Below are 27,896 nucleotides of genomic sequence, written 5' to 3' on the forward strand. Positions count from 1 at the left end.
TAATCTAGATTCAACAGTCGAGGGATATAGATGATGTGAATGTTATAGTACAAGTGTTTAAGACCCCAAAGCGGGTAGTGATACAACTTTGATAGTAGTCGCAACAACATCGTCAATAGATCGGTATCGCCGTTAGTAATAGGTTTAGCGGGCCCCGACCCATATGCATTCGATAGAGTTGTTCCGTACCAATATAATGCTACCATGGTAGAGAACGGTCAAGAGGTTTCGTTGCCTACGACCAATTTTGTTGTGAACATTGTTGATGTTACGAAGGTGATGGAAGATGGAAGATGCATCCGTTGGAAAGAAAGTTGAGGTGCATGTGGTGAATCTGGTTAGTGCTCCAATGTGTCAGTCTGGTAAATCCAGCAAATTGAAGCCTAATGATGATCATGAGGTACTGAGATTAATCAAGAAAAGTGAATTTAATGTGGTGGAACAGTTGCTCCAAACTCCTTCAAAGATTTCAGTGTTGTCTCTGCTCATGAATTCTGAAGCGCACAGAGAAGCATTGCAAAGAGTGTTGGAGCAAGCCTATGTAGAACATGATGTAACTGTGGATCAATTTGACTATATTGTGGCTAACATCACTTTTTGCAACAACTTGAGCTTTTGTGATGAAGAACTTCCCGAGGAAGAAAGAAATCACAATCTGGCACTACATATATCAATGAACTGTAAGGAGGATGCGTTGTCAAATGTGTTGGTTGATATCGGTTCTTCTTTGAGTGTACTCCCCAAATCAACTTTGTCCAGATTATCCTATCAAGGCGTCCCGATGAGGTAAAGTGGTGTAATCGTCAAAGCTTTTGATGGTTCTCGCAAGACTGTTATGGGAGAAATGAACCTTCCAGTAAAGATAGGTCCGAGTGATTTCCAGATTACTTTTCAAGTAATGGATATCCACCCCGCCTATAGGTGCTTGTTGGGAAGGCCATGGATCCATGAGGCTGGAGCTGTAACATCTACCCTGCATCAGAAACTGAAATTTGTGAAGAATGGCAAGCTTGTCATTGTGGGTGGAGAGAAGGCGTTGTTGGTAAGCCATCTGTCGTATTTTTCATATGTGGAAGCTGAGGAGGAGGTCGGAACTCCGTTCCAAGATCTATCTATTGTTGAAGTGAAGAAAACCGGGGCACCCATGTCCTCTTTGAACGATGCACAGAAAATTATCGAAGATGGTAGTATTGACCAATGGGGCCGTATGGTAGAGGTCGCCGAGAACAAGAATAGAGCCGGTTTGGGATTCCAACGAGGGTTGTCTAATGATGAAGCTGAAAATATGCAACCGAATTTCAATAGTGGAGGGTTCATCCATGGTAATGAACAACACTCAATTGCCGTGATAAAGGGTGATGAAGATGAAGACTGCACCAATTTTGTAACGCATGGAAAGGCTTGCAAAAATTGGGTTGTTGTTGATGTTCCTGTTACTGTCCATCGCTCTAAGTAATCTGTTTTCATTATTTTTGAGAAAATCCTTCTCCTATGCCTAAGGGAGAAGTGAACATTGTCGGGTATTTTTCAACTTTATCATCAATAAAATGCAATTCTATTTATCCACATCTATGATATTTTATTTTTACTTTTTGCTTTTTTGAAAATGGTAATCACAAAAAACATGATTAAATAAATAATAAATTGTCCATCTGCGTAATATTTGATCACAATTCTCTTCTCTAAAATCAAAATATTAAATCATTATGCAGCCTGATTTCTAAACCCATTGAATACAATGAATCTACTCCTTCTCTAAACTTTGAATTCCCTGTGTTTGAGGTTGAGGAAGAAACTGATGAAGAAGTGTCTAATGAATTATCTCGTCTACTTGAGCATGAGGAAAAAGCCATTCAGCCATTCGAGGAGCAAATTGAGTTAGTCAACTTGGGTTCCGGAGATGACGTGAAGGAAGTCAAGATTAGGTCTCAACTATGTCCAGAAGCTAAGAAGGGGTTGATTGATCTTATTCGAGAGTATTCAGATGTGTTTCCTTGGTCCTATCAAGACATGCCTAGTTTAGATTCTGAGATTGTGGAGCATAGATTTCCGTTGAAGCCAGAATGCCCACCAGTCAAGCAGAAGTTGAGAAGGACTCATCCTGATATGGCAGTGAAGATGAAAGAAGAAGTGCAAAAGCATATCGATGTCGGTTTCCTTGTTACTGCTGAGTATCCACAATGGGTGGCCAATATTGTGCCTGTTCCAAAGAAGGATGGAAAAGTCCGTATGTGTGTTGATTATAGAGATTTGAACAAATCTAGTCCGAAATATGATTGTAATACCCCAATTTTGACCCTAGGATCCCTCATGCAATTTCATCATAAGCATTAGTATTGGGATCATACCTTAGCATCCTCCTTACCCCTCTTTCATTGGGTTTGTTTTGGGAGAGATCACCAAGCACTATGTGATTATATCATACTTGTATATTATCATTTTACTAACCAAAATACAAAAATATGTCTTTGCATTTGCCTAACTCTTTTGTAGGTAGGGCATGATCACCATTGATCTATCAAGTTCATATCTAGGGTTTAGGACCCTCATGACAAATAGCCCAACCATGAATTGGTCCAAGAATGGTTATGAGCATCATATATGAGTTCCATTGACTCCTACATGTTATATTGATCAAGTTTTCTTCGAGAGTTTGAGGGTGATTTTCCTTGGAAACCCTAGTTTGACTGAGTATCTTGAGTAACTTCTCCAACAAGCTATCTTGCCATTTGATCAAATTTCTCAAGGGACACTTCAAAATTCATCATCTTATGCATATATGATCTACCATGAGCCAAGAAAGTCCAAAGAATTGAAGGTTAGCAAGTTGGTTTAGGGTGGTTGGCCAGATGAATTCATCTGATCAAAATTGGGTCTCCCTAGACCCTATCTCCTACAATTTTCACCATATGAAAATTATTACAAGATCAAAGCTACTCTAACTAACATTACAAACAACTTTCATGTTGATACCTAGAGCTAGTTTTGCTTGGAAAATCATTTTCTATGTTGAAACATTATAGGTCATTTTGTCTAAACCCTAATTTGAAAGTCAAGTTCCCAAGGCCATAACTTGCTCAACTTTTATGAGATGAAAGATTTCCAAGTTGAAAAATCAAATTCAATATGTCTACTTAAACTTTGATGTTTGGAGTGAGAGCTAATTCAACTTTTATGAGCATGTGATATGAGGTTACATTATAGGTCACTTTTGACCTATACCATTGAACAAGTGATTTTTCCAAACTTCAAAAATGCATAACTCTATCATCCCAAATCCAAATTACATGAAATTGGTGACCATTTGTAAGGTATTTGAAATAGCTACAAGTTTGATGAAGACACATTTCTCATTTGAAGCTCACATAAAAAGTTAAGCAAGGTGGAATATTGAGATATATGGCTTGACACTTAGAAAATATTTTGATATGTTGAAATTTCCAAACTTCCACCTCAAAATTCATTATGATACAAGCTTCAAATGGAAAAGTGTTGAACATGAAAGTTTTTCCTCTTGATCTAACCTTTCCAAAAAGTCCAGTTTCATCCATTTTGGACAAGGTTTGAATGGGATGCGCATGGCTTGAACATTGCATCATCATTTGGCAAAAATCAAACTTCAAGCTTCCATGTACAATTTCCTAGCACTCCAATTTGAATTTAGACTTGTTCACACTCAATTATGGATCAAATGGAATGATCGCATGGGCCTGTACACGCCCACGCACACATGCATCACTCATTGCCAATTTCGGAAACTCATTTGAAAGGTGCAAATATCACATGATTCAACTATAAATAGAGCTTCATATGCTCAAAATTGAGGACCCCTTGGCGTCTGCTTTGATCCCAAACACCAAACCCTTTCATTTTAGAGGATAATCTTGAGAATTTCCTTTGGAAATTGAGTTGGAATCTCACTGTTTTGAGATTCAAAACTCCAGGGATCCAAGACCTTTTGTGCATTCTATTCTACTTCAGCAAGCATACTGAGCAAGATCAAGCACGAGCCAAAGCAAGAACAATTATGTCATACCCTAAATTTTGCTCTGCCTAAAGGCATTCATTTACATTTCAAGCATCTGTATTTATCAATTCGCATTCATTCATTGACATAAATTATTCCATTTATTTTTATTTCACTGGCATTTATTTAATTCTCATTAGAATTTTTTTTTAATTTACCAATTCACATAACAAAAATAGGATCATCATTCATAAGCATTCATATTCATAAATTATTCCTTTTTTTTAATTTCATTTCAATGACATTTGTTTAATTTTCATTAGAATTTTTTTCTATTTACCAATTCACATAAAAAAACATGATCATCATTCATAAGCATTCATATTCATAAATTATTCCTTTTTTTAATTTCATTTCAATGACATTTATTTAATTTTCATTAGAACTTTTTTTTCTATTTACTAATTCACATAAAAAAAATAGGATCTTCATTCATAAGCATTCATATTTATAATAAGATTTTCATTTACCATGTCATTCATACATTTGTTTTTCATAAGTTTTCTATCATACACTACATGCACATAATCGATACTTGTTGCATTACATTGGGTGCTTGTGGGTTTAACTTTAATTATTTAGAGTCATATTTTTGCATTCTCAAAAATTAGGTTCTAATGGTCTTGTCATGGTATTGTTCTCATGTTATAGCAAGAGACTTTTTATGTTGAGTAGTAGTAATAATAATAATTAAAGTTTGTTAAAAAAAATTATTTTGATTCTCTTAATTGGCTTTAAGTAAAATATTTGGTCACATTTTGTAAATAAATGTTATTGCTTTATCTTAAAATTAAAAAAAAAAATAGTTACATTTAATTTTATTTGTCTTCTACATCACAAATATAGAAAAATTCAGAAAATATAGAAATAAGTTTTTACATTATAATAAGGTACAAATTTTTTTTATAGTAACAAATTACATTTAAAAAAAGAAAACATGTCCAGGTATGGAACCCCTTCAAACTTGCTTTCTTGACTATTGTGTGTTATGTGTGAGGCCATTTTTCTACTCATCAACCTTAGTATAAACTTGGACAAGTGACTTGAAGCTGAATTTTTGTCCTATTGCAACATAAAAATAATATCAAGTTAGCATGAATTGGGAAAGAATACAAAGGCAAACAAAAATCAAGCAGAAAAGCGAATAGCAGTACATTACTTTTTAAGACAAAGCATGAATTTTCACTAAAATGTTAAGGCAATGCTTGTCCTCTTAGAAAGAATTTTGGAACCCACTACCAATTGCATAAATTTGACAGCAAGGACCAATCCTTACCTCTGTGCAAACCCTAGAAAATCACAGTATAAAAAGGATCTTATTTTTTGAAATTACAGAGCTGGAAAAAATTTATTCTCAACAATCCATTCAGTTCACACACATAAACAACAGAATTCGAAATCATCCATTCATGATAATCCAACAAAAACCGAAAAAATCTCAGCAAAGAACAACAACAACAACAAGACCACCAACAAAATAACTACACCTTTGAAAAATTAACATTGATACCACAAAAACCATCAACAAAAATAAAGTATCACATTGTTACTAAACAAGTGGATTTTCAAAGATCAAGCAAAGAGGAGAGAAGTGACTTACGGTTACCGTCGAATCAAGGTATGTTCCTTCGTTTCCGCTTTTGATCCCTTTCCACTGTGATGCGGTTTGTTTCGAAACCGTACCTCTGTTTCGTTTTGTCATGTCCTTCTTGTTTGCATCGGCCGCGCATTTGTGTGGTAAGGAGAGAATCGTCGTCGGATTCATAAGTGACGGCCGCACCGTGGCCGGATTCGCGAGCCCATGGCCGGATTTGTGAGCGCCATGGCCAGGTTTGTGAGAGGTTTGGACGGATTCATGAGTGGTATAGCTGGAAATGTGAGAGTTATCTGGATTCGTGAGTGGAGTTTTACTTTGGTTGAATCGGAAGTGAGAAGGGAAGAAGATTGAGATTGTGTATGAGCAGATAGAGAGTATTGGGTTTGTTCATGACCGATTTTTGCAGGGAGAAATAAATTTTCATTTTTGGCATTTTTTCTCCTAATTATTGTGAAGCGGCCGTGTTTGTTAGGTTTAGGGTTTCACATTTTGTTTGTTAATAACAAGAACATCGGGTCGGGTCCGACCCAATCCCCAGCGCTCCACTATCATAACAAATGGCCCAATTGTTTTCTTATTTATTTTATTTTAAAAAAAAAGAATAATTTTTGTATCTTGTATTAGTGGATGTGTTTGGTTTCTAGTTGATTGTTCATGACTTGGTGGTTGAAACATCTTTCATTTCCCACCAGGTCATAGGTTCAATCCTTGGCATTTGCATATTTTTAAATTCATTTGTTTTACTTTTATAATTGTCATTTTATTCCATTCTTCATAACTTCTTGATTACCTTAACCATTTTATACGCTCTATTTAATTCAAATTATATTAAAACACTTGTGGATCTTATTTCATTTTCATTTTCATTTTTTTTAAGTGCAAAAAAAAAAGAGCTTATTTATTTATTTATTTATGCTCGACTTATTTTGGGGTCCTCTTATATCAAGTCCTGGTGAGGGTATCCATTCAACTTTCTTTGATTTCAAATTCCATACTAGGCCCAAGTTGGAAGAAAAAGATACCCTGGATAGAATATCCAGTCGTAATCCCGAATGCTAGGCCCAAGTTGTAAGAGCTTGTAAGCCATAAGTGTTCATCTTCTCTTCAAAACATTTGTAAATATTCAAACCATTTTCATAAGCAGGTTGGAAGAAAAAGATACACTGGATGGAATATCCAGTCGTAATCCCGAATGTTGGTGTAAGCCCTAGAGGCCAATACTTTTGGTACTTGTATCAAATTATTTATTAATAATAAAAGGCTTTTTCTTTATTACGTTTGTTTAATAAAGTCCCTAGAATAGCTAGTCTGTTTAATGTATCAAGTATGACTTAATCATGAGATCACATTAAACATAAGGACATTATTCTTAAAGTATCCGTAGTCGAGCTTTATTGTGAAGTGGGATGACATTAAAGCATTAAGACTATTATGTATATAGACTGATGATCATATCTCATGGATCATGGATAAGGAGTTATCAAGTCTTAAACATAGGTATGAATATTAAGAGTAATATTTATACCGGATTGACCCGCTATGAGAATACTATATAGAAAGTTATGCAAAGTGTCATAAGTTATTCTCATGGTGATAATGGTGTATACCACTCTTCAACCTGAAACCACTATGGACCCTAGATATAGAGTCGAGTGCTTTATTGCTGATCAAACGTTGTCCGTAACTGGATAACCATAAAGACAGTTGATGGGTACTCCACGAAGCATGTTGAGGAACATGAGTGACCTAGATGGAATTTGCCCATCCTGCATAACAGGATAAATGTCTATGGGCCCAATATTGAACTGGACAAGGGTGACACGGTCTATGCCTTGTATTCAATATAGACATAAGGGCCAAAGGGTAATTATACACATAAGTATTATCACAGAAGGAATTGTCAGATCACATGACATTTTCGTGTCTTGGGTAGCAGTGATGTGTTGCTAGATACCGCTCACTGTTTATTATGTTAAATACATGATTTAATATAATTGCCAATGCCGCGAAAACCTACAGGGTCACACACAAAGGAAGGATTGATGAGAGATAGAGTAACTAAGGAACATCGTAAGGTACGATGCCCTTAAGTGAATTGTAGAACATCTTAAAGGTACGGTGTACTTAAGTAGAATACGAAATATGGTAAGGTACCATGAGCTTAAGTGATTTTGGGCATATTATAAGATATGGGCCAAAATACACTTAAGTGGGCTTTTTAGCTTGAAGCTCACACAAGTAGTTCTATAAATAGAACCCTTGTGCAGAAGCATTCATTGCGGTTGCATTATTTTCGTTCTCTCTCTCTCTCTCTCTCTCTCTCTCTCTCTCACTCTCTCAAAGCCTTCATTCGTACCAGCTAGCACTGAGATTGAAGGAATCCGTTTGTGTGGACTGAGTAGAGACGTTGTCATCGTTCAACGTTCGTGATCGCTCCGTGGATCTGCATCAAAGGTTTTGATCGTCACAAGAGATCTGCACGAAAGGTTTCAATCATCACAAGAGGTAAATATTCTATCACTGATCATGACCATTCGTAAGGATCTCTATAGGAGAAAATTTTAATTTCCGTTGCGTTTTGGATCGCAACTCTCCTACAGTGGTATCAGAGCCACTTACGAAACCATGAATCGGATAGCTATTTATTTTCTGTATTAATATGATTAAAAGACAGAATGGATCAATTAATTAAACGGGTAATTAAATTTGGCATCATGAGTGTACGAGTTGGATGATTGATATTGACTATGCTTTGGAACCGACATTAGTATGGTGAAGCAGCGATACATCGATCGTCCATAGGTTACACAATTAAGACCGATCAACTTATATATGATATAAGTAATCCTAATGCAAAGTACGGTATATATGATATACTGTTTCTGTTTCGTTCATTCAAAAACTAAATGGTTGTTTTCCTTTGAGCGATCAATGGTCATTTGCTTCGGAATCCGACATTAGTATGGTGAAGCAATGACCTATTGATCAATCATACTGAATCAACAACCGAGGTGTATTTGACGGTCTAAAATTGGTGCATTAGGGTTAGTGACGGCGCAAGGGTTGTGCCGTCAAGGAGTTGTGAATTGAGGGCTTGTTGGAACATGTCTGCTGACTGTTTCAAAGCGCTGGTTTTTGGTCGCGTGGCGATCGACATGGACTTGTGACGATCGTAACAAGCTGGACGTGACGGTCATCACGTGCTTTGTGACGGTCGTCACATTCACAGATCTAGAATTCTAGGCGTTTCTGTTTTTGGCCGCGTGACGTTCATCATGGGCCTGTGACGGTCGTAACATGCTTGTGACGGTCGTCACACTCACAAAGTCAGAATTCTCGGGTTTCTGTTTTGTGACTGCGCAAGAGTTGTGTTGATGCAAAATGATGTCCATTTCAAATGAATTAAATGAATTAAAAATTAACTCTGCGTAGTATGATCGGTCTCCAAAATTTAATTTGGTTTTAATAAATTAAAGGAATTAAAAATTAATAATAATAATAATAATAATAATAATGTGTTTATCATTATTGCCTTATGGTGATCAGTTATGGCCTTAGTCTTCCTTCATTTTGTTTTGGGTTTTTAAATACGACCTGCGTGTCGTGCCTCTCCTTTTAATCTCTTAATGTAACTTCTTTTCTTATCTCAATCCCTCGTATGTAAAACGAGTTTCTTCTGTAATGTAATGTTATGAAGGAAGAGAAGAAGACAATGTTATGAAGAAAGAGAAGATTTCAATATCAAAGGAGGACAACCTTGAAGATCAAAGGAGGACAACCTTGAAGATCTTGCTTGGAGAAGCTTAGCTCGTTATTAGGTTAGCTTAGGTTCTCTCATTGGCTTGGGAGAACAATTACGCTAGGGGCCATAACTGTTTCATTATGTATGTTGATGCATGTGTATGTATGTTGATGCATGTGAATATATGTTGATGCATGTGAGAGACGATTTATATGATAAATAAGCCGGTGAGATCATAACAATTACAATTCCCTCAAATTAAATATTAAGTTTATGCTTTCCAAGTTTTAGCACTCATCAAGACTAGTATCGGATAATGTAGGTTTCGCCTACGCGAGGTGCATGTTCTATATTAGTAAGGTGCGATGGGATAATTGTAATATCCAATTGCTAAAACAATGGGTCAAACTTAACTAAATAAATTATAATAAGATTATATATGTTTAGAAGCAAGAGTTGGGAATGATCCATATGATGGATTGGAATAAGGAGTTATTCACCCAACTGAAATTTTCGAGAGTTGTATGAGATACAATTGGAAGGAGTTCCTACCTAAATAAGCTAGTTTTATGTAATCCGCCTACGCGGACTTAGAACAAAGTGAAATATGGATCTCGACCCACTAGAAAATCTTCCAACGGGATTTTCTGAATCAAATGATGAGGGTCATTTGTTTTGAGTAAAATAGTGGGAGCATATTTAATTAAAGGCCTAATTAAATATGTTATTGATACTTATATTTTCATTACTTCTTATGTAGATTACCATGACAACAAACACCTCTAACAACATCTTGCGATCAATCCTTGACAAGGAAAAATTGTCTGGGACAAATTTCCTGGATTGGCACCGAAACCTGTGGATTGTCCTCAAACATGATAAAAAGCTGTATGTCTTGGAGAAACCTGTTCCTGAAGAGGAACCTCCTAGTTCTGCACCTAAGGCAGAAAGAGATGCTTATAAGAACCATGTCGATGATGTCAATGAAACTGCTTGTCTCATGCTAGCTACCATGAACTCAGAATTGCAAAAGCAACATGAGAACATGGCAGCGTTCGATATGATCGAACACTTGAAGATGCTCTATCAAGAGCAAGCAAGGCATGAGAGGTTTGAAGTTTCAAAAGCCCTTTTTCAAAGAAAGTTAGCTGAGGGAGCCCCTGTAAGTCCCCATGTGCTCAAGATGATTAGGTATGTGGAAAACCTTGAAAGGTTGGGTTTTCCCCTCGGAAAGAAACTTGCGACTGATTTGATCTTGCAATCGTTGCCAGATAGATTCAGTCAATTTGTCCTAAATTTCAATATGAATGATATGGATAAATCTCTTCTTGAACTGCTAGGCATGTTAAGAACAGCTGAGCAGAATCTGAAGACAAAAGGGAAGTCCATTCTGATGATCGGAAATGGAAAGAGACAGAACAAAAGGCCCACCAAGCAGGGTGATAAAGGGAAAGGCAAGGAAGTTGCCAAACCCAGACCCACTATTGCTGCTTTGAAGCCTAGTGGAGGCATAGCAAAGGCAGGCACATGCTTCCATTGCGGTAAGACCGGACACTGGAAGAGAAACTGCCCAAAGTACCTGGAAGATACGAAGAATGGAGTAGAGACTTCAACTTCAGGTATTTTTGTTATTGAAATAAATTTATCTACTTCTGCATCATGGGTATTAGATACTGGATGCGGTTCTCACATTTGTACAAATGTGCAGGGGCTAAAAAGAAGTAGAGATTTGGCAAAAGGTGAAGTTGACCTACAAGTTGGCAATGGAGCAAAGGTTGTTGCTTTAGCCGTAGGAACTTATGTATTAACTTTACCTAGTGGTTTAATAATTCAGTTAGAGAACTGTTATTATGCACCTGCAATTAGCAGGAATATTATTTCCATTTCTTGTTTGGACAAGTTTGGTTTTTCATTTATAATAAAGAAAAATTGTTGCTCAATTTATTTGAATGGTATATTCTATGCTACTGCACAAATGAGCAATGGACTGTATGTCCTTGATCTAGAAATGCCTATATATAACATTAATACTAAAAGGATGAAACCTAACGAGTTAAATCCAACTTACCTTTGGCATTGTCGATTAGGCCACATAAATGAGAAACGCATTTCCAAACTCCATAAAGATGGACTCTTGGACTCTTTTGATTATGAATCATATGAGACATGCAGATCTTGTTTAATTGGAAAGATGACAAAGTCTCCATTCACAGGAAAAGGTGAAAGAGCGAATGATCTTTTGGGCCTAATACATACTGATGTATGTGGACCACTGAACATACCAGCCAGAGGAGGTTTTCAGTACTTCATCGCATTCACTGATGATTTCAGTAGATATGGTTATGTGTATTTAATGAAACACAAATTAGAGTCCTTTGAAAAGTTCAAGGAATTCAAGAATGAAGTACAAAACCAACTAGGTAAGAATATTAAAACTCTTCGATCGGATCGAGGTGGTGGGTATTTAAGCCTAGAGTTTGATGACCATCAAGAGTGTGGGATCCTATCCCAACTTACTCCTCCTGGAACACCCCAATGGAATGGTGTATCTGAGAGAAGAAATCGAACCCTGTTAGACATGGTCCGATCCATGATGAGTCACGCCGATCTTCCAAACTCCTTTTGGGGACATGCACTATTGACAGCAGCTTACACACTTAACCGTGTTCCATCCAAAAAGGTTGAGAAGACACCATATGAGATATGGAGTGGTAAGAAACCACATATGTCTTACATAAAGATTTGGGGTTGCGAGGTTTATGTGAAACGACAGATTTCAACTAAGCTTGAGCCCAAATTTGACAAATTCTTATTTGTGTGGTATTCTAAAGAAACAAGAGGGTATTACTTCTACAATCCTTCTGAGGGCAAAGTGTTTGTCGCTCGAACTGGAGTTTTCCTAGAAAAGGATTTTATTTCCAAAGGAACCAGTGGGAGGAAAGTAGAGCTTGAAGAAATTCAAGAATCACAAAGCATAGATACACCTATGGAGGAATTAGAGCAGGAAACACAAGAAGTTGTGGAAGAGCAACCTGCTCAAGTAGAATAAGACCAGCGTAGGTCAAGCAGGATACGTCAACTACCTGAGAGATATGGATATCTCATAACTAATCAAGGTGATGTATTACTCATGGATCAAGATGAGCCTGTGACCTACCAAGAGGCCATAACTGGTCCCAAGTCTGAGAAGTGGCTAGAAGCCATGAAATCTGAAATGGATTCCATGTACACAAACTAAGTTTGGACCTTGGTAGAGCCTCCTGTAGGAGTTAACCCTATAGGATGCAAGTGGGTCTTCAAAAAGAAGACTGACATGGATGGTAAGGTACATACCTATAAGGCAAGACTGGTTGCAAAAGGATATAAACAAATTCATGGGATTGACTATGATGAAACCTTTTCACCAGTTGCAATGCTTAAATCTGTTCGGATTTTACTTGCTATCGCTGCATATCATGATTATGAAATATGGCAGATGGATGTCAAAACTGCTTTCCCAAATGGAAATCTTCTTGAGGATGTGCACATGACACAGCCTGAAGGATTTGACATACCAGAGGAAGCCCAAAAGATATGTAAGTTACAAAGATCAATCTATGGATTGAAGCAAGCTTCCAGGAGCTGGAATCTTTGTTTTGATGAAACAGTAAAACAATATGGATTCATCAAGAACGAAGATGAGCCTTGTGTCTACAAGAAGGTTAGTGGGAGCATGATCGTTTTCCTGGTATTATATGTAGATGACATATTACTCATTGGAAACGATATCCCTACCCTACAACAAGTAAAGTCTTGGTTGGGGAAATGCTTTTCTATGAAGGACCTAGGTGAAGCAGCCTATATATTAGGAATCAGAATCTATAGAGATAGATCACAAAAACTGCTTGGCCTAAGTCAGAGTACATACATAGATAAAGTGTTGAGACGCTTTAATATGCATGATTCCAAGAAAGGATTCATACCTATGCAACATGGCCTGTGTCTATCAAAAACACAATCCCCTTTAACTAAGGAAGAAAGGGATCGCATGAATAAGATTCCATATGCATCTGCAATAGGATCTATCATGTATGCCATATTATGTACTCGACCAGATGTCTCGTATGCTTTAAGTGCAACGAGTAGGTACCAATCTGATCCTGGTGATGCTCACTGGGTAGCTGTCAAGAATATCCTTAAGTATTTGAGAAGGACTAAGGACTCATTCTTGATATATGGAGGTCAAGAAGAGTTGGCTGTAATTGGATACACCGATGCTAGCTTCCAGACAGATAAGGATGACTTTAGATCGCAATCTGGTTATATGTTTTGCTTAAACGGTGGCGCTGTGAGTTGGAAAAGTTCAAAGCAAGATACAGTTGCTGATTCTACAACCGAGGCCGAGTATATTGCTGCCTCAAGTGCAGCAAAGGAAGCTGTTTGGATCAAAACGTTCATTAGTGAACTTGGCATAGTTCCTAGCATTGTGGATCCCATTGGTCTCTACTGTGATAACAATGGTGCTATCGCACAAGCCAAGGAGCCTAGATCTCACCAACGATACAAACACATACTTAGGCATTATCATCTCATTCGAGAGATAATAGATAGAGGAGATGTGAAAATATGCAGAGTACCTACACTTGACAATATTGCTGACCCACTGACAAAGCCTCTTGCGCAGCAGAAGCATGATGGCCATACTAGATCTATGGGTATTAAGGGTATGCCTGATTGGCTCTAGTGCTAGTGGTAGATTGTTGGTGTAAGCCCTAGAGGCCAATACTTTTGGTACTTGTATCGAATTATTTATTAATAATAAAAGGCTTTTTCTTTATTACGTTTGTTTAATAAAGTCCCTAGAATAGCTAGTCTGTTTAATGTATCAAGTATGACTTAATCATGAGATCACATTAAACATAAGGACATTATTCTTAAAGTATCCGTAGTCGAGCTTTATTGTGAAGTGGGATGACATTAAAGCATTAAGACTATTATGTATATAGACTGATGATCACATCTCATGGATCATGGATAAGGAGTTATCAAGTCTTAAACATTGGTATGAATATAAAGAGTAATATTTATACCGGATTGACCCGCTATGAGAATACTATATAGAACGTTATGCAAAGTGTCATAAGTTATTCTCATGGTGATAATGGTGTATACCACTCTTCGACCTGAAACCACTATGGACCCTATATGTAGAGTCGAGTGCTTTATTGCTGATCAAACGTTGTCCGTAACTGGATAACCATAAAGACAGTTGATGGGTACTCCACGAAGCATGCTGAGGGACATGAGTGACCTAGATGGAATTTGCCCATCCTGCATAACAGGATAAATGTCTATGGTCCCAATATTGAACTGGACAAGGGTGACACGGTCTATGCCTTGTATTCAATATAGACATAAGGGCAAAAGGGTAATTATACACATAAGTATTATCACAGAAGGAATTGTCAGATCACATGACATTTTCGTGTCTTGGGTAGCAGTGATGTGTTTCTAGATACCGCTCACTGTTTATTATGTTAAATACATGATTTAATATAATTGCCAATGCCGCGAAAACCTACAGGGTCACACACAAAGGACGGATTGATGAGAGATAGAGTAACTAAGGAACATCGTAAGGTACGGTGCCCTTAAGTGAATTGTAGAACATCGTAAAGGTACGGTGTACTTAAGTAGAATACGAAATATGGTAAGGTACCATGAGCTTAAGTGATTTTGGGCATATTATAAGATATGGGCCAAAATTCACTTAAGCATATATTTATCATTTGTAATAGCGGTAATCCGTCACATCCGGGGGTTATCGCACCTTAGTGAGATTGAGTTGGGTCACTTCGAGTTGCTGTCGTCTTTAGCTTCAGGAGTCGGAGGTTTATTTTTGTACCAGATTTAAAGCCCTCCATTTGGAGCAGGTTCTTATTTATCGCTTTATTTATTTATTTCCCGCATCGCTTTTATTTTATTTATTTCCTGCATCGCTTTTATTTTATTTATTTCCCACACTCGCTTTACTTTATTTATTTTCTGCACTCGCTTTACTTTATTTATTTTCCACACTCGCTTTACTTTATTTATTTTCCGCACTCGCTTTACTTTATTTACTTTACGCACTTTACTCACTCTCTACGCCTCACATTCTAAAACAAACTTTTCATCATGATTAATATCGTTGTGTTTGTTTGTGTTACCATGTCTGGCTAAATCTTTTAAAGGCTAGAATGTAAGGATTGCGGTTAAAGTAATGTTTCACATATTGAATCTGTAGAAATACTTTAAAGGTTGTTTTTATTTTTAACTTGAGTTTTCTAAAACAAACTTGGTTAGTTTTAATTATTCGAGGAGTGCGAAAGCATCCTGGCTTAGTAACTAGGAATTTTTATCACTTTAAGGAACAACTATTTTTGAAGTTGTTTTTAGACGCGTTGATAGATTTAAAATCAGGAAACTCCTTGGGTAAACTTTCCAAACCAAAATCACTTTTCAACTAAGTTTACGAGTCTTATTTCTTAAAAATAAGTTTACTACTTTAGCGTTCTGCGCACCTTTTATAAGAGATAATAAAAGGCCTTAATTTAAGGGTAAACTCGGTTTTGAATACGTGAAAGCGACAGTTCCTGTTAAATGGATTCTTTTCAAGAGTAGAAAATATTGCCTCATAAGTAGTTCTATTTAGACAATCGAAACATCACTTAACGGACGTGAAATACATTCAACCTGTTTTTACCTGCATTTATTATTTACCATTATTTTGCAAACCAAATATCTCTTTTACACCGCCTTAGATAAACACCGTAACGATAGAAATCGATAGATTGACGATTGGTCTCTGTGGGATCGATAATCTTTTATATTACTTTGACGTAATTTGTGCACTTGCGAATTCAAACGATCAAGTTTTTGGCGCCGTTACCGGGGACCAACTTCGTCAAATTTCGTACCCTGTTGTTACACCGTCTAGACTAAGGCATTATTAGCCGGTAAATGCGAAGATCCTGTAGTACCGGAAATTTAGTAGATCCTTTAGCGGAACCCGTACGTTATATTCGTACTCGCCTCTTACTCATCCGAATTAAGAAAGCTATAGTCGGGAATCGCGATAGGAGACCCCTTAAGGAATTTTCCCAACCCTCTGACGAGGAACCTAGTTCGAGTATAGTAAACCCCCTTATTCCTGCTAACAATTTCGAACTAAAATCATCTTTGTTGCAATTATTGCAACAGAACCAATACACGGGTCTCGCTACTGAGAACCCGAATCAACATTTAAAAGTTTTTATCCAACTAGCCGACACCTTTAAATCTAACGGCGCTTCACCCAATACGATCTGTTTAAGATTATTTCCTTTCTCCCTCAGGGATAGAGCACGTTCATGGCTAGATTCACTTCCAGCTAATTCAATAACTACATGGGAAGACCTTCGGAGAGTATTCCTTGCTAGATATTTCCCCCTAGTAAGACTGCTGTTCTTTGAAACCAAATAACTAGATTTGCTCAAAACCAAGGAGAATCGCTTTTTGAGGCTTGGGAGAGATATAAAGAGCTATTAAGAGTCTGCCCACACCATGGCCTAGAACAATGGTTGATCGTTCATACCTTCTACAATGGACTCCATTATAACACCAAGATGAGCATCGACGCTGCCGCAGGTGGCGCGCTGATGAACAAACCTTACCCTGAAGCTTGTGACCTAATTGAGGATATGACCCAAAACCATTACCAATGGGGAACTGAACGAGCATCAATAGAGAAAAAGGAGACCCAAGGTGGAATACATGAGGTAAGCTCTCTAGACATGATGCAAGCGAAAATGGACGCTTTAGCCCTTAGGATCGAACATATGTCTACAAACACTAACACCGTAGCAGTAGTCCACATAGAGTGCCAACTCTGTGGATCTAAAGGACATGAATCGACGGAGTGTAACCTTTTGAATGACCCGAACACCGACCAAGTGAATTACGCCCAAGGTAACCCATTTTCAAACACCTACAACCCTGGATGGAAGAATCATCCGAATTTTTCCTATAAAAACCAGAACCCTATTCCAAATTATGCACCTCAGAGACCGCACGGTTATCAAGCCCAAAACATGATGGATCAAGGTGTTTTACAAGTTTGTGGTCCTGCAACAAACGAGGAAATTTCAGTCATTGAACCCTTTTTCAATCTACCGGAACCTGTTGAGATAACTTATCAAAGAAAAGATGTTGTTCATCCATCACCCGTGGTAGTTTGTATGCCTACCCCCTTTCCCTTTGAAAGCACCAAAGCGGTACCTTGGAAATATGACATAAATGTGGTAGATGGATTGGTAGATGAAGAACCCAAAGATGTTGAAGGTGAGAAAAGCTTGGAGAATGTTGACACCAATATCACTAACATCGCAGAGACGAGCAGAATGACCCGCAGCGGTCGAATTTATACTCCCGATGTCAATATAATCCCTCAAGAACCAACAAGGGAAGCTACAACTACAAATCCTGGCCCAGAGTATGGAGGGGTACAACCGGCAGTGTAATCAGATAAAGTGATTGAATTTCTAAAAATGATAAAGAAAAGCGACTACAAGATAGTCGATCAGTTACATCAAACACCGTCAAAAATATCTATCTTGTCTTTGCTTCTGAATTCCCAAGCTTATAGGGAAGCTTTATTGAAAGTACTTGCTCAAGATCATGTTACCCAAGATATAACGGTTGGCCAATTCGATGGGGTGGTCGCCAATATCACAGCCTGCAACATTCTAAGTTTCAGCAATGAAGAGCTACCCAAGGAAGGGAAGAATCACAACCGCGCCTTGCATGTATCCATAAAGTGCCAAGAAGATGCTCTGGCTAGGGTCTTAGTTGACACTGGATCGTCCCTCAATGTTCTACCAAAGAGGGCGCTTGCTAAATTATCTTACCAAGGTTCAGAAATGAAACCTAGTGCGTTTGTGGTAAAAGCATTTGATGGTTCTCGAAGGACAGTAGTTGGGGAGGTAGAGCTACCAATCCAAATCGGACCGAACATATTCCCAATCAATTTCCAAGTCATGGACATAAATCCCGGTTATAGCTGCCTTTTGAGACGTCCGTGGATACATGCTGCTGGGGCAGTGACTTCTACTTTGCATCATAAAATGAAGTTTGTCGTCGATGACAAGCTCGTCATTGTCTCGGGTGAAGAAGATTTTATCATTAGTCAACTCTCCTCTTTCCGTTATATCGAGGCTGATGAAGATGCCTTAGAGACCTCTTTCCAAGCACTTGAAATATCCAATGCCACACTTGCAGAAGTAAAGGATCCTATTGAGAAAACCAGTTTATCGTTCGCCTCTTTGAATAGTGCAAGGTCAGCAGTTGAAAGTGGAGGTCCTACAGGTTGGGGACAAGTCATCAATGTCAGCGAGAAAAATGATCGATTTGGTTTGGGGTACAAGCCTTTGTTGAAAAGTATATTTTCGGCAAATATTTAAATATCGTATCCACAGAGATTGGTTGTTATTACCGCCGTTCTATAATCCAAATTGTTATAAGTTTAAAATGTAACCAAGTTGTTTTGTTTGAAAAGTTATCTTTTGAGTAAAATGTCACTAGAATAATAAAATAGTTTTAATCAAATGTAAAAGGTTTGGCAAGATTGGAGTTTACTATTCAAATTTCTCATGATTCCTTATGACAACTATATAGACTTAAGATTATTGATGATATTCAAGTATCCTCTCAATAGCATTTATCTCTAAATGATATTGTGATAATCATTATATTAATGGTTAATTGATTTCTCTACCTAACTATCAATATAGGAATCTTTAATGTTTGATACAAAAGAAGAGTAGTGGATAAATCTATTTCTACAACTCATTCACTACTTGAAAGTATATTTTAAGTCAAGGTTTGAATAATCTTTCTTAACAACTACTCAAATCTAAATATTCAAAATAGGGCAAAAATATCATTCAATACATTAATAACCTTTTGTCATATACAAGAGTCAAAAGGAATACATAAACAAATAGGAATAGCTACTACCTCCAATCTTGACAAAATGGGGTTTAGCTCCTCATCATCATTTTGGACAGCAAAATGCAATGGCAAAATACACTCTGTTTTTCTTCTACAAATTGTGAATCTATGAATGAATGTCTCTATATTTTCCATTCTGTTTTCTTAAAGAGTTTAACCTTTCCTAAAATGTTCATTTTTATCTAAAACTGAAAAGCACTCTAAAACAGATACAAAACTGTCACAATACAGCTGGCTTGAAAACATAACACTTGGCCCAAACAAACTACTTGCTGGTTTCGCAAGGTTCGCGGCGCCATCCCTGGTCGCGGCGCGAACTGAAGCCAATTCAGCTTCCTTGCCTTGCAAGCTTCATGTAATAATTCTCCCAAGTGTTGGTCTTCCAAATTATGCCTCCAAATTGCCATTGAAACTTCTTCCAAATTATGCTTATGCACTCCGATGCTCTCTTGTCCAAAAACTCTATAAAACTAACAAATACATGAAATATCTACTCAAAACATAATCACTTAAACTTAATTGCATTTATAAATAATTGTGAGGATAAAAGTGTGTAATTAAATCAAAAAATGGTAAAAGGGACCAATAAAATTATATGGAAAGTAGTACTAATTGGTCCCTAACAGCCTTCTGCTAAGGAAGGAGCCCTGGTCCCTGCAAAGGACCGCATACGGAGCATACAAGAAGTTTTCCTAAGCACAGGATTTATCCATGGGGATCAAGTTGGTGCATTTAAAGATGACACTGAAGATAGAGAAGCATCAAATCTGATATACCGGTGTGAAGCAGCCTTAACAAATTGGGAAGCAGTTGAGATTCCAGAAGTTTTTCCTGTGTCAAAGTAATTGTGTTTTCCTTTGTTTTTTCAAAATCCTTAGCTCTTCCCAAGGCTAACGGATCATTTGTAGGGCCACTTTAAATTTCAAAATCATTATGACAAATAAAGAGCATTTTGTTCAAATTCTTATTGTTCATTTATTTGTTTTTCTTTCCTTAAAACGACAATCCTTTTAAAAACTACAAAAATATTTTTAATTCTTTTGCATTTTATTTCCACTTTTCTAAAAAACCCATCATTTAAAAAATATGCAGAATAATCAGTAAACCAGTTGAATTCGATGACCCCACTACTTCCTATAACTTTGAACTCCCCATCTACCAAGAGGAAGAGGATAGTGAGGAAGATTGTGATTTCCCTGAAGAATTGGAAAGGCTGCTCGAGCACGAGTCAAAGGCCCTTTAGCCGCATCAAGAACCAGTGGATACAATCAACCTTGGCACTGAGGAAGAAAAGAAAGAGGTCAAAGTTGGGACTACACTTGGGGCAAGCATCAAAGAAAGATTGATCAAATTGCTACAAGAATATGTAGATGTATTTGCATGGTCATACCAGGATATGTCAGGTTTAGATACTGATATTGTTGTCCACAAGCTGCCACTACAGCCAGATTGCCCGCTGTCGTATTACGCGAAAAACCGGCGGGAAAACAAGAACAACAGAGCCGCCACCGTGCGTTATTTATCCCAAAAGAGGGAAAGGAAACGCTCAGAGTAAACCTGGAAAAGACGTGGTCTCGCGACCAAAGAGAATGGGATCGGGAGTCGGTTATGCGAAGGGAAGGTATTAGCACCCCTACGCATCCGTCGTACTCGACGGGATCCACGCACAACAGGAAGGAAAATGGTTGCTAAAACACTGCTCGTACACACACACACTGGCTGAAAGAGACACAAGAAAACAGACAAGACTGACTCGGCAGGATATCGCATCCCGGGCCTACTTAGTCTATCAAGCATAGACATCAGAGTCAAAGTAGTTCGGACTGGGGAAACGACACATGCTCGCTAGGATATCGCATCCTATGCATACGTATCTCCTTGGACGAAGGAGAATCAGAGCATTCGTAGCTCGGCTGACACGCACTCAAACAAACACAGGCAAAGGCAAACATGGAGCCTGAATGCCAATCACTGGACTTACATCAGCATCCGAACCAAAACAAACCCACACTGGAACCCGAATGCCACTCGATGGACTTACATCAGCTTCCGAGCACACAACAACACACACAGAAGGGTTGAAGACAAAAGGTGGAAAAAGAAAAAGGGCGCCCGGAGAGATCAGCTCATCTCCTGCCTACGTACCTCATCTGGTATGAGGATCAGGGCGACGTAGTTCCCCTACGCAGGGACACAGGACGAACAAACAAACTAAAATGGAGACTAGAGCTCGAGCCTAATAGTTGCCACGCAAACAAAAAGAGACGCTGAGACGTCAGAAGGAACACAAAGGTTGAAAGGACAAACTAATAAGGAGACTAGAGCTCGAGCCTAATAGTTGCCAAACACACACAAAAAAAGAAAAAAAGGCGCCCGGAGAGATCTGCTCATCTCCTGCCTACGTATCTCATCTGGTATGAGAATCAGGGCGACGTAGTTCCCCTACGGAGGGAAAAAGGACTAGCCTAACCAGATAACAGAGGGAGACACAACACTAGGGAGACTACGACTCGAGCCTAGATGTTGTCATGCAAAATCATCCCTAAGTTAAGGTTTCTAGCTAACTTGCACAGGAAGCAAGCCTATCCTAATCATGACTTGCACAGGAAGCAAGCCACACCTAACCTAACTTGCACAGGAAGAAGAAGGGTCTCGATTGCAACTAGGGCAAGAGAAAGGGGAGGTCTCAATCGCAACGAGGGCGAGAGAAGAGAATTAGTGTTAGTTGTTAGTCAAACTCGACAAGACATCGCATCTCGTGCCTACGTATCTCATCTGGACATGAGAATCAGAGTTGCCGTAGTTCGGCTAAACTATTCCCGTTGGTTTGTGTTTTTTAAGTGGACAACGTCACTGCGCAATCTACCTGATGCTCGACCTTTGGAGACTTACTCACCTGTAGTAGAAGGAGTTAACGTATCCTTAAGAGGGAATAATGTTTGTTTGTGTTTTAGGAAAGCTCAAGCAAGAAAGGAAGTCCTATACGAAGGAACCGTGCTACCTTAATTGACATGCAAACGAGACTACACGGAGTCTAGCAAACCTAGGGGATACAATCACACCACACAAGCACATACAGCATGAAATAAACACACCAACAAGGGGCTCAAACATCAAGGCTAGGTTTTAGTCGAGGGGTCATATCAACCTCAACAAACAAACCACTGGAACTGGGTAGTGGTGCTCTTAACCTTGCCATTGAGGGGCTAAGGTGAAGCAGATGAAAGGTGAGTGAAGATAAGACTTCACAGCTCTTATCCCTGGCCTGGGAGAGCTTAAGACAAGAATGTGTGGGTTCAGAAAGTGGGAACCCTTCTACACATTTGAAACTGACTCAACTGTACAATTGTACAAGATCTTGGGTTTGTATCTGCAATGCATCAACACAGTGGTGTGAGCAAAGCAGATGACACACATAATAGAAGGGGATAGGTTGCATATCCCTTGGGTTCTGCCAATTGCCTCTTCACTTAGGAGGTCTTTGAATATGTACAGGGACAAAATGTAAACAGTCACAAACATTGCCTCTTAAGGAGGACTTCAGACAGTGGCCTGGCTAAGTAACAAGCCAGGTCTTCCAGACTACATGAAGTTAGAAAGGTATACCTCAATGCAAATTGCTTATCAAGCAAAGCAAAGCAAAAGTTCCCAAGGAACTAAGCAACTAAAAGTACCTGAAATCAGTCAGACAACATTAGTACACAAGTCAAAGTTAAATCAGAATGAAACAAAGGTTAACAGTCGACACAAGCAGATAAATGTGCAATGCACAAGGTTCAAGGCATGTGAGCCAAGCAACCTACAAAACAAATAGATTAGTCATGACAAACAAGCACACTCAATCAATTTGTATTGGTCTCATTGGGTAATTGTTGCTTAACCTGAAAAAATGAGCTCAAACATGAGTAACAGGACCACTAGGACAAGCCTAGGGTCAAAAGGGGATGAGAAAGTCAAAACAGCAAATAAACTCCAATCAAAATCATATTCAAACAATCAATAAACAAACTCAATTGGGTTCACATTCATATCAATCATTATCATCATTTCATAAGCAAAAGAAGTCAAAGCATGGCATATGGAAGCTCATAGAAGTCAACAGCAAGACTCAACTCAAAACCAATCATAAACAATTCCAAAAATCATCAAATAAATCATGATCAAACACAACCCATATCATGGTGAGCATGTCAAATTTCAACTCATTTGGACAAGTAGAAGGTGGTCAATTAAAATCAGAAAGGCAAGGCAATTCTAAGCATGCTCAAAGAAGTCAAACAAACATGCATCAACTTGAAAAAATCATAAATCAGTGATAGCATATGAGAAATGAATGGGATCAAAACCATGGCAAAGCTTAAGATGTCTACTAATCACATATCAAATTTCATGTCCATCTAATAAGGTATGAGAATTTCAAAGATGAAATGGGAGCATGTGTCACAAAAAGTCAACATAAGACCAAACAGGGGACAAAAATCTCAAACAATTAGAAAATGCCACAAACAAATCCAAGAAAAATCACATGTAAAATAGACATTCAAGAGTACATTAATGCAAAAATTCAAAGCAATTTGAGGTCAAGAGGCATGGTATTGAAAATCATCAAGTTGCACATCAATGGTGTGACACAAATTGTCACACCCTACTTCAGAAAATCATAACTCACAAACCAGAGATGATAAATTCACAAACTCTAAACCAAAATCACCATGAATGTGTCTAGTTTAAGCACAAAAAGTTTCAAAGGCATTGGACAAAGCATCATCATTTCACAATTGATTTGGCAAAAGGTACAAAAAATGGTCACATGTCACAAACCCTAGCATCATTTAAAATCTACTCATGCAAAAATTCTGGAAAATACATGATAAAAAACTAGAGATTGTGATGAACATGATGCAAAAAATCCCATTAATTTTGGATTAACAATGGTTGACTTATGATTTTTGGGAGTTGATGGTCAAAATGAAATAAATATTGAGAAAATAATTGAAACAAACATGATTATTTAAATAATTGGACACGGAGTGGCAATCTGGTAAATATTGTGAAAACTTAATGAAACGGTGCGCATGGCTTTGGGACGTGGCAACAGGCGACTGGCTCATGGCAATGGAATAGTGTCTGGCCATGCAAAACAAAAGCTACACGAATAGGACAAGAAATCTGGGTTTAACATGAAGTTTAGGGTTCAGCTACAGTGACCTTCATCATCCTCATCAAATCGTGCAAAATATTTATGCCCAGAAATAGCAATTGAGTATACCAATCAACTCAGCAAACATCACACATTACAAATCCAAACATCATTTTCATTGAATCAAGCTACATAACACGAGTCATGCAAAAACAACTTTGAGCATCAAACTTAAAGAACAGATTTCTCAGCCAATATGCAATCATTTTCACCAATTCAAAGTTCAGTAGAATCATGGCAAGAAGACCTATCACAAGCATGCTATAGTTTGGCAAATGGAGCAAATCGAAAACTCACTTGATTTTGAAGCAACTGATGGAACAGTGAAGATTTGGTGAGGAGAGCTCGAAACAGGTACTCCACTAGCTTCCACAAGATGTATGGTTGAAGATCCTAGCTTAGCAAGGCTTGAAATGACCTCAAACTTGAACTGCCATGGATGAATGCTTGGAGAAACAGAGCTCGAAATTGCTGCTACGGTTGGAGATTCAAGCTTGAAATGTGCTCAAAATGGTGAGTAGTGATGAAGCAAACAAAGGCCAGGTCGAGGTCCTTGCAATTTTTGGTCGAAAATCCAAATGAAGGAAAATGTGAAAAATGAGAGAAACTGAGTTTTTCTGTGTGATAATGTGGCTGCTAGGGTTTCAAATGAGCAGAAAATCATCCTTATATGTTCTGTTTATGATTGCCTAAGTGAATGCTAATCACAATTTGGTTTAATGGTAAGTTTTGCTAATTGACCAATTTGCTCAAATGGTGAGGTGTAAGAGGCTGCAGCTCGAAAATGGGCTTGTAACACAACCAAAATATCATTTCTGAACTTATTTGAATGGCCAAAGTGGTTAAAAATGTTTAATTCAAAAGTTCACTTTTGCACCACACTTGAAATAATTCAAAGCCATTCCAAAAATGCCATTTTGATCTATGATGTTTTGATGAATGATGGTTACATTTTTGGAAAGAGGGGATCAAATGTGACTTGTTGCAAAAAAAACCCACCCAATTTGGCCAAATGGTTTGAGAGATATGGCCTTTTGAAGTTCAAAAATTTCTGAAAATGATTTGATCATAACTTGCCAACCATACATGGGAATTGAGTGTTCTTGGACTTTTTGGAAATGGGAGAACAAGATCTTCAACTTTTATGTTAGGCAAAAAATCATTTGAAGCTTGTATCATGATGTAAGTTTGAGGATCAAGACTTTCCATTTTTGGCAAATTCCAATTACAGGTCAACTTTCTATTTTTGGAAATTTCTTGTCCGACTTCAAATTCTTACATGATGATGTTTGACATGTTATATGAGGCCTATATGGACATTAATGAGCCCTCTCAAACCAAATCCCACCTTGAAAACCACTGATTAAATGCACAGTTGACCAACAGCTGACTTTTTAGGGTTTCTGGTGCACTGGGCCATGACTGATGACTTCTGAGCATTCAAACCTTGACCAAAACATTTCAAAAGGACCCCTAAGTCATGTGAACATGTTGAACCAAACCTAGGGCCTTGTCTCAATGGAATTTGTACTTGCTTGATTGACTGACTGATCTCCTGACCAGTTTGACCTAATCTGACTGATGATCTTGCATTTGAGGCAAAAGGGACAATGCAATGCTATGCAGTGGACCATGTTAATGCTATGACCTAATATGAGAATGTATGTACAATGATAGGTGAAAATTTGGTTGTTTTTTTTTTGTTTTCAACGGATACGGCCACATCCAGACATCACAACGATGATGAATGGGAATAAAAATCACAACTAGATGCCGACGGACAACTAGGAAAAACTCAACGTTTACCAAGACCAACGGAGAGGTAACCAGACATTAATGAATGACTGGAAGAGATACAACCATACGTCAACGGACGAAATGGGAAAAACTCAACGTTTACCAAGACCAACAGAGAGGTAACCAACTGGGGACGACCAGGAAAAACTCGACGTTCATCGACACCAACGGAGAGGAGGACTACTGCTGGGGAGACAGAACACAACCAAATCATCAACGGATGATTGGGAAAAACTCGACGTTTATCGAAACCAACGGAGAGGTAACTCTGCATGGAGAGGGGTACAACTAGACATCATGAAATGACTAGGAAAAACTCGACGTTTATCGACACCAACGGAGAGGAGGAAACTCTACCGGGGAGAGTGAACACAACCAAATCATCAACGGATGATTGGGAAAAACTCGACGTTTATCGACACCAACGGAGAGGAGGAATACTTCTTCGATCTGAAAATCGGAAATTGGCCTGAACGCCACTTCGGTCTGAATACCGGAAAATTGGCCTGAGTGCCATAAGTACATCGACCTGATCGTCGGAAAATTCTTCGGTCTGAATACCGGAAAATTGGCCTGAGTGCCATAAGTACATCGACCTGATCGTCGGAAACTTCTTCGGTCTGAATACCGGAAAATTGGCCTGAGTGCCATAAGTACATCGACCTGATCGTCGGAAACTTCTTCGGTCTGAATACCGGAAAATTGGCCTGAGTGCCATAAGTACATCGACCTGATCGTCGGAAACTTCTTCGGTCTGAATACCGGAAAAAACACAAGTACATCGACCTGATCGTCGGAAACTTCTTCGGTCTGAATACCGGAAAATTGGCCTGAGTGCCATAAGTACATCGACCTGATCGTCGGAAACTTCTTCGGTCTGAATACCGGAAAAAACACAAGTACATCGACCTGATCGTCGGAAACTTCTTCGGTCTGAATACCGGAAAATTGGCCTGAGTGCCATAAGTACATCGACCTGATCGTCGGAAACTTCTTCGGTCTGAATACCGGAAAAAACACAAGTACATCGACCTGATCGTCGGAAACTTCTTCGGTCTGAATACCGGAAAAAACATAAGTACATCGACCTGATCGTCGGAAACTTCTTCGGTCTGAATACCGGAAAAAACATAAGTACATCGACCTGATCGTCGGAAACTTCTTCGGTCTGAATACCGGAAAAACATAAGTACATCGACCTGATCGTCGGAAACTTCTTCGGTCTGAATACCGGAAAAACATAAGTACATCGACCTGATCGTCGGAAACTTCTTCGGTCTGAATACCGGGAATTCATGCGACATATTATTTATAGCCGTCAAAACGTAGATAATACACTCGCATGGAAGATTATCCATAACCGGGTTGTAGGTTGTTAAATGGATAAACGACCGAAAACATCCTGAAGAGAGCGAAAGCAAACTTGTTAAAGGATGAACATTCGATTCCACAAGGAATACGAATCTTACTCTGCTGGAGATAACAATCGAAAGATTGACCAAAGAGTGCATGAGATATATTATCT

The 27,896-nt window shown here is 38.3% G+C and overlaps 1 non-coding gene across 1 annotated transcript; it reads right to left on the bottom strand.

The window, feature by feature from the left end:
- Positions 1–16,829: 16,829 nt before the first annotated feature.
- On the bottom strand, positions 16,830–16,936 carry LOC127077991 (small nucleolar RNA R71). Its single transcript, XR_007787746.1, has one exon. It is a non-coding gene; the product is annotated as a small nucleolar RNA R71 (small nucleolar RNA).
- Between the last annotated feature and the right edge of the window lie 10,960 nt (positions 16,937–27,896).

Source organism: Lathyrus oleraceus, chromosome 4 (assembly GCF_024323335.1).
Source record: "Lathyrus oleraceus cultivar Zhongwan6 chromosome 4, CAAS_Psat_ZW6_1.0, whole genome shotgun sequence".
In the NCBI taxonomy this organism is placed as follows: Eukaryota; Viridiplantae; Streptophyta; class Magnoliopsida; order Fabales; family Fabaceae; genus Lathyrus; species Lathyrus oleraceus.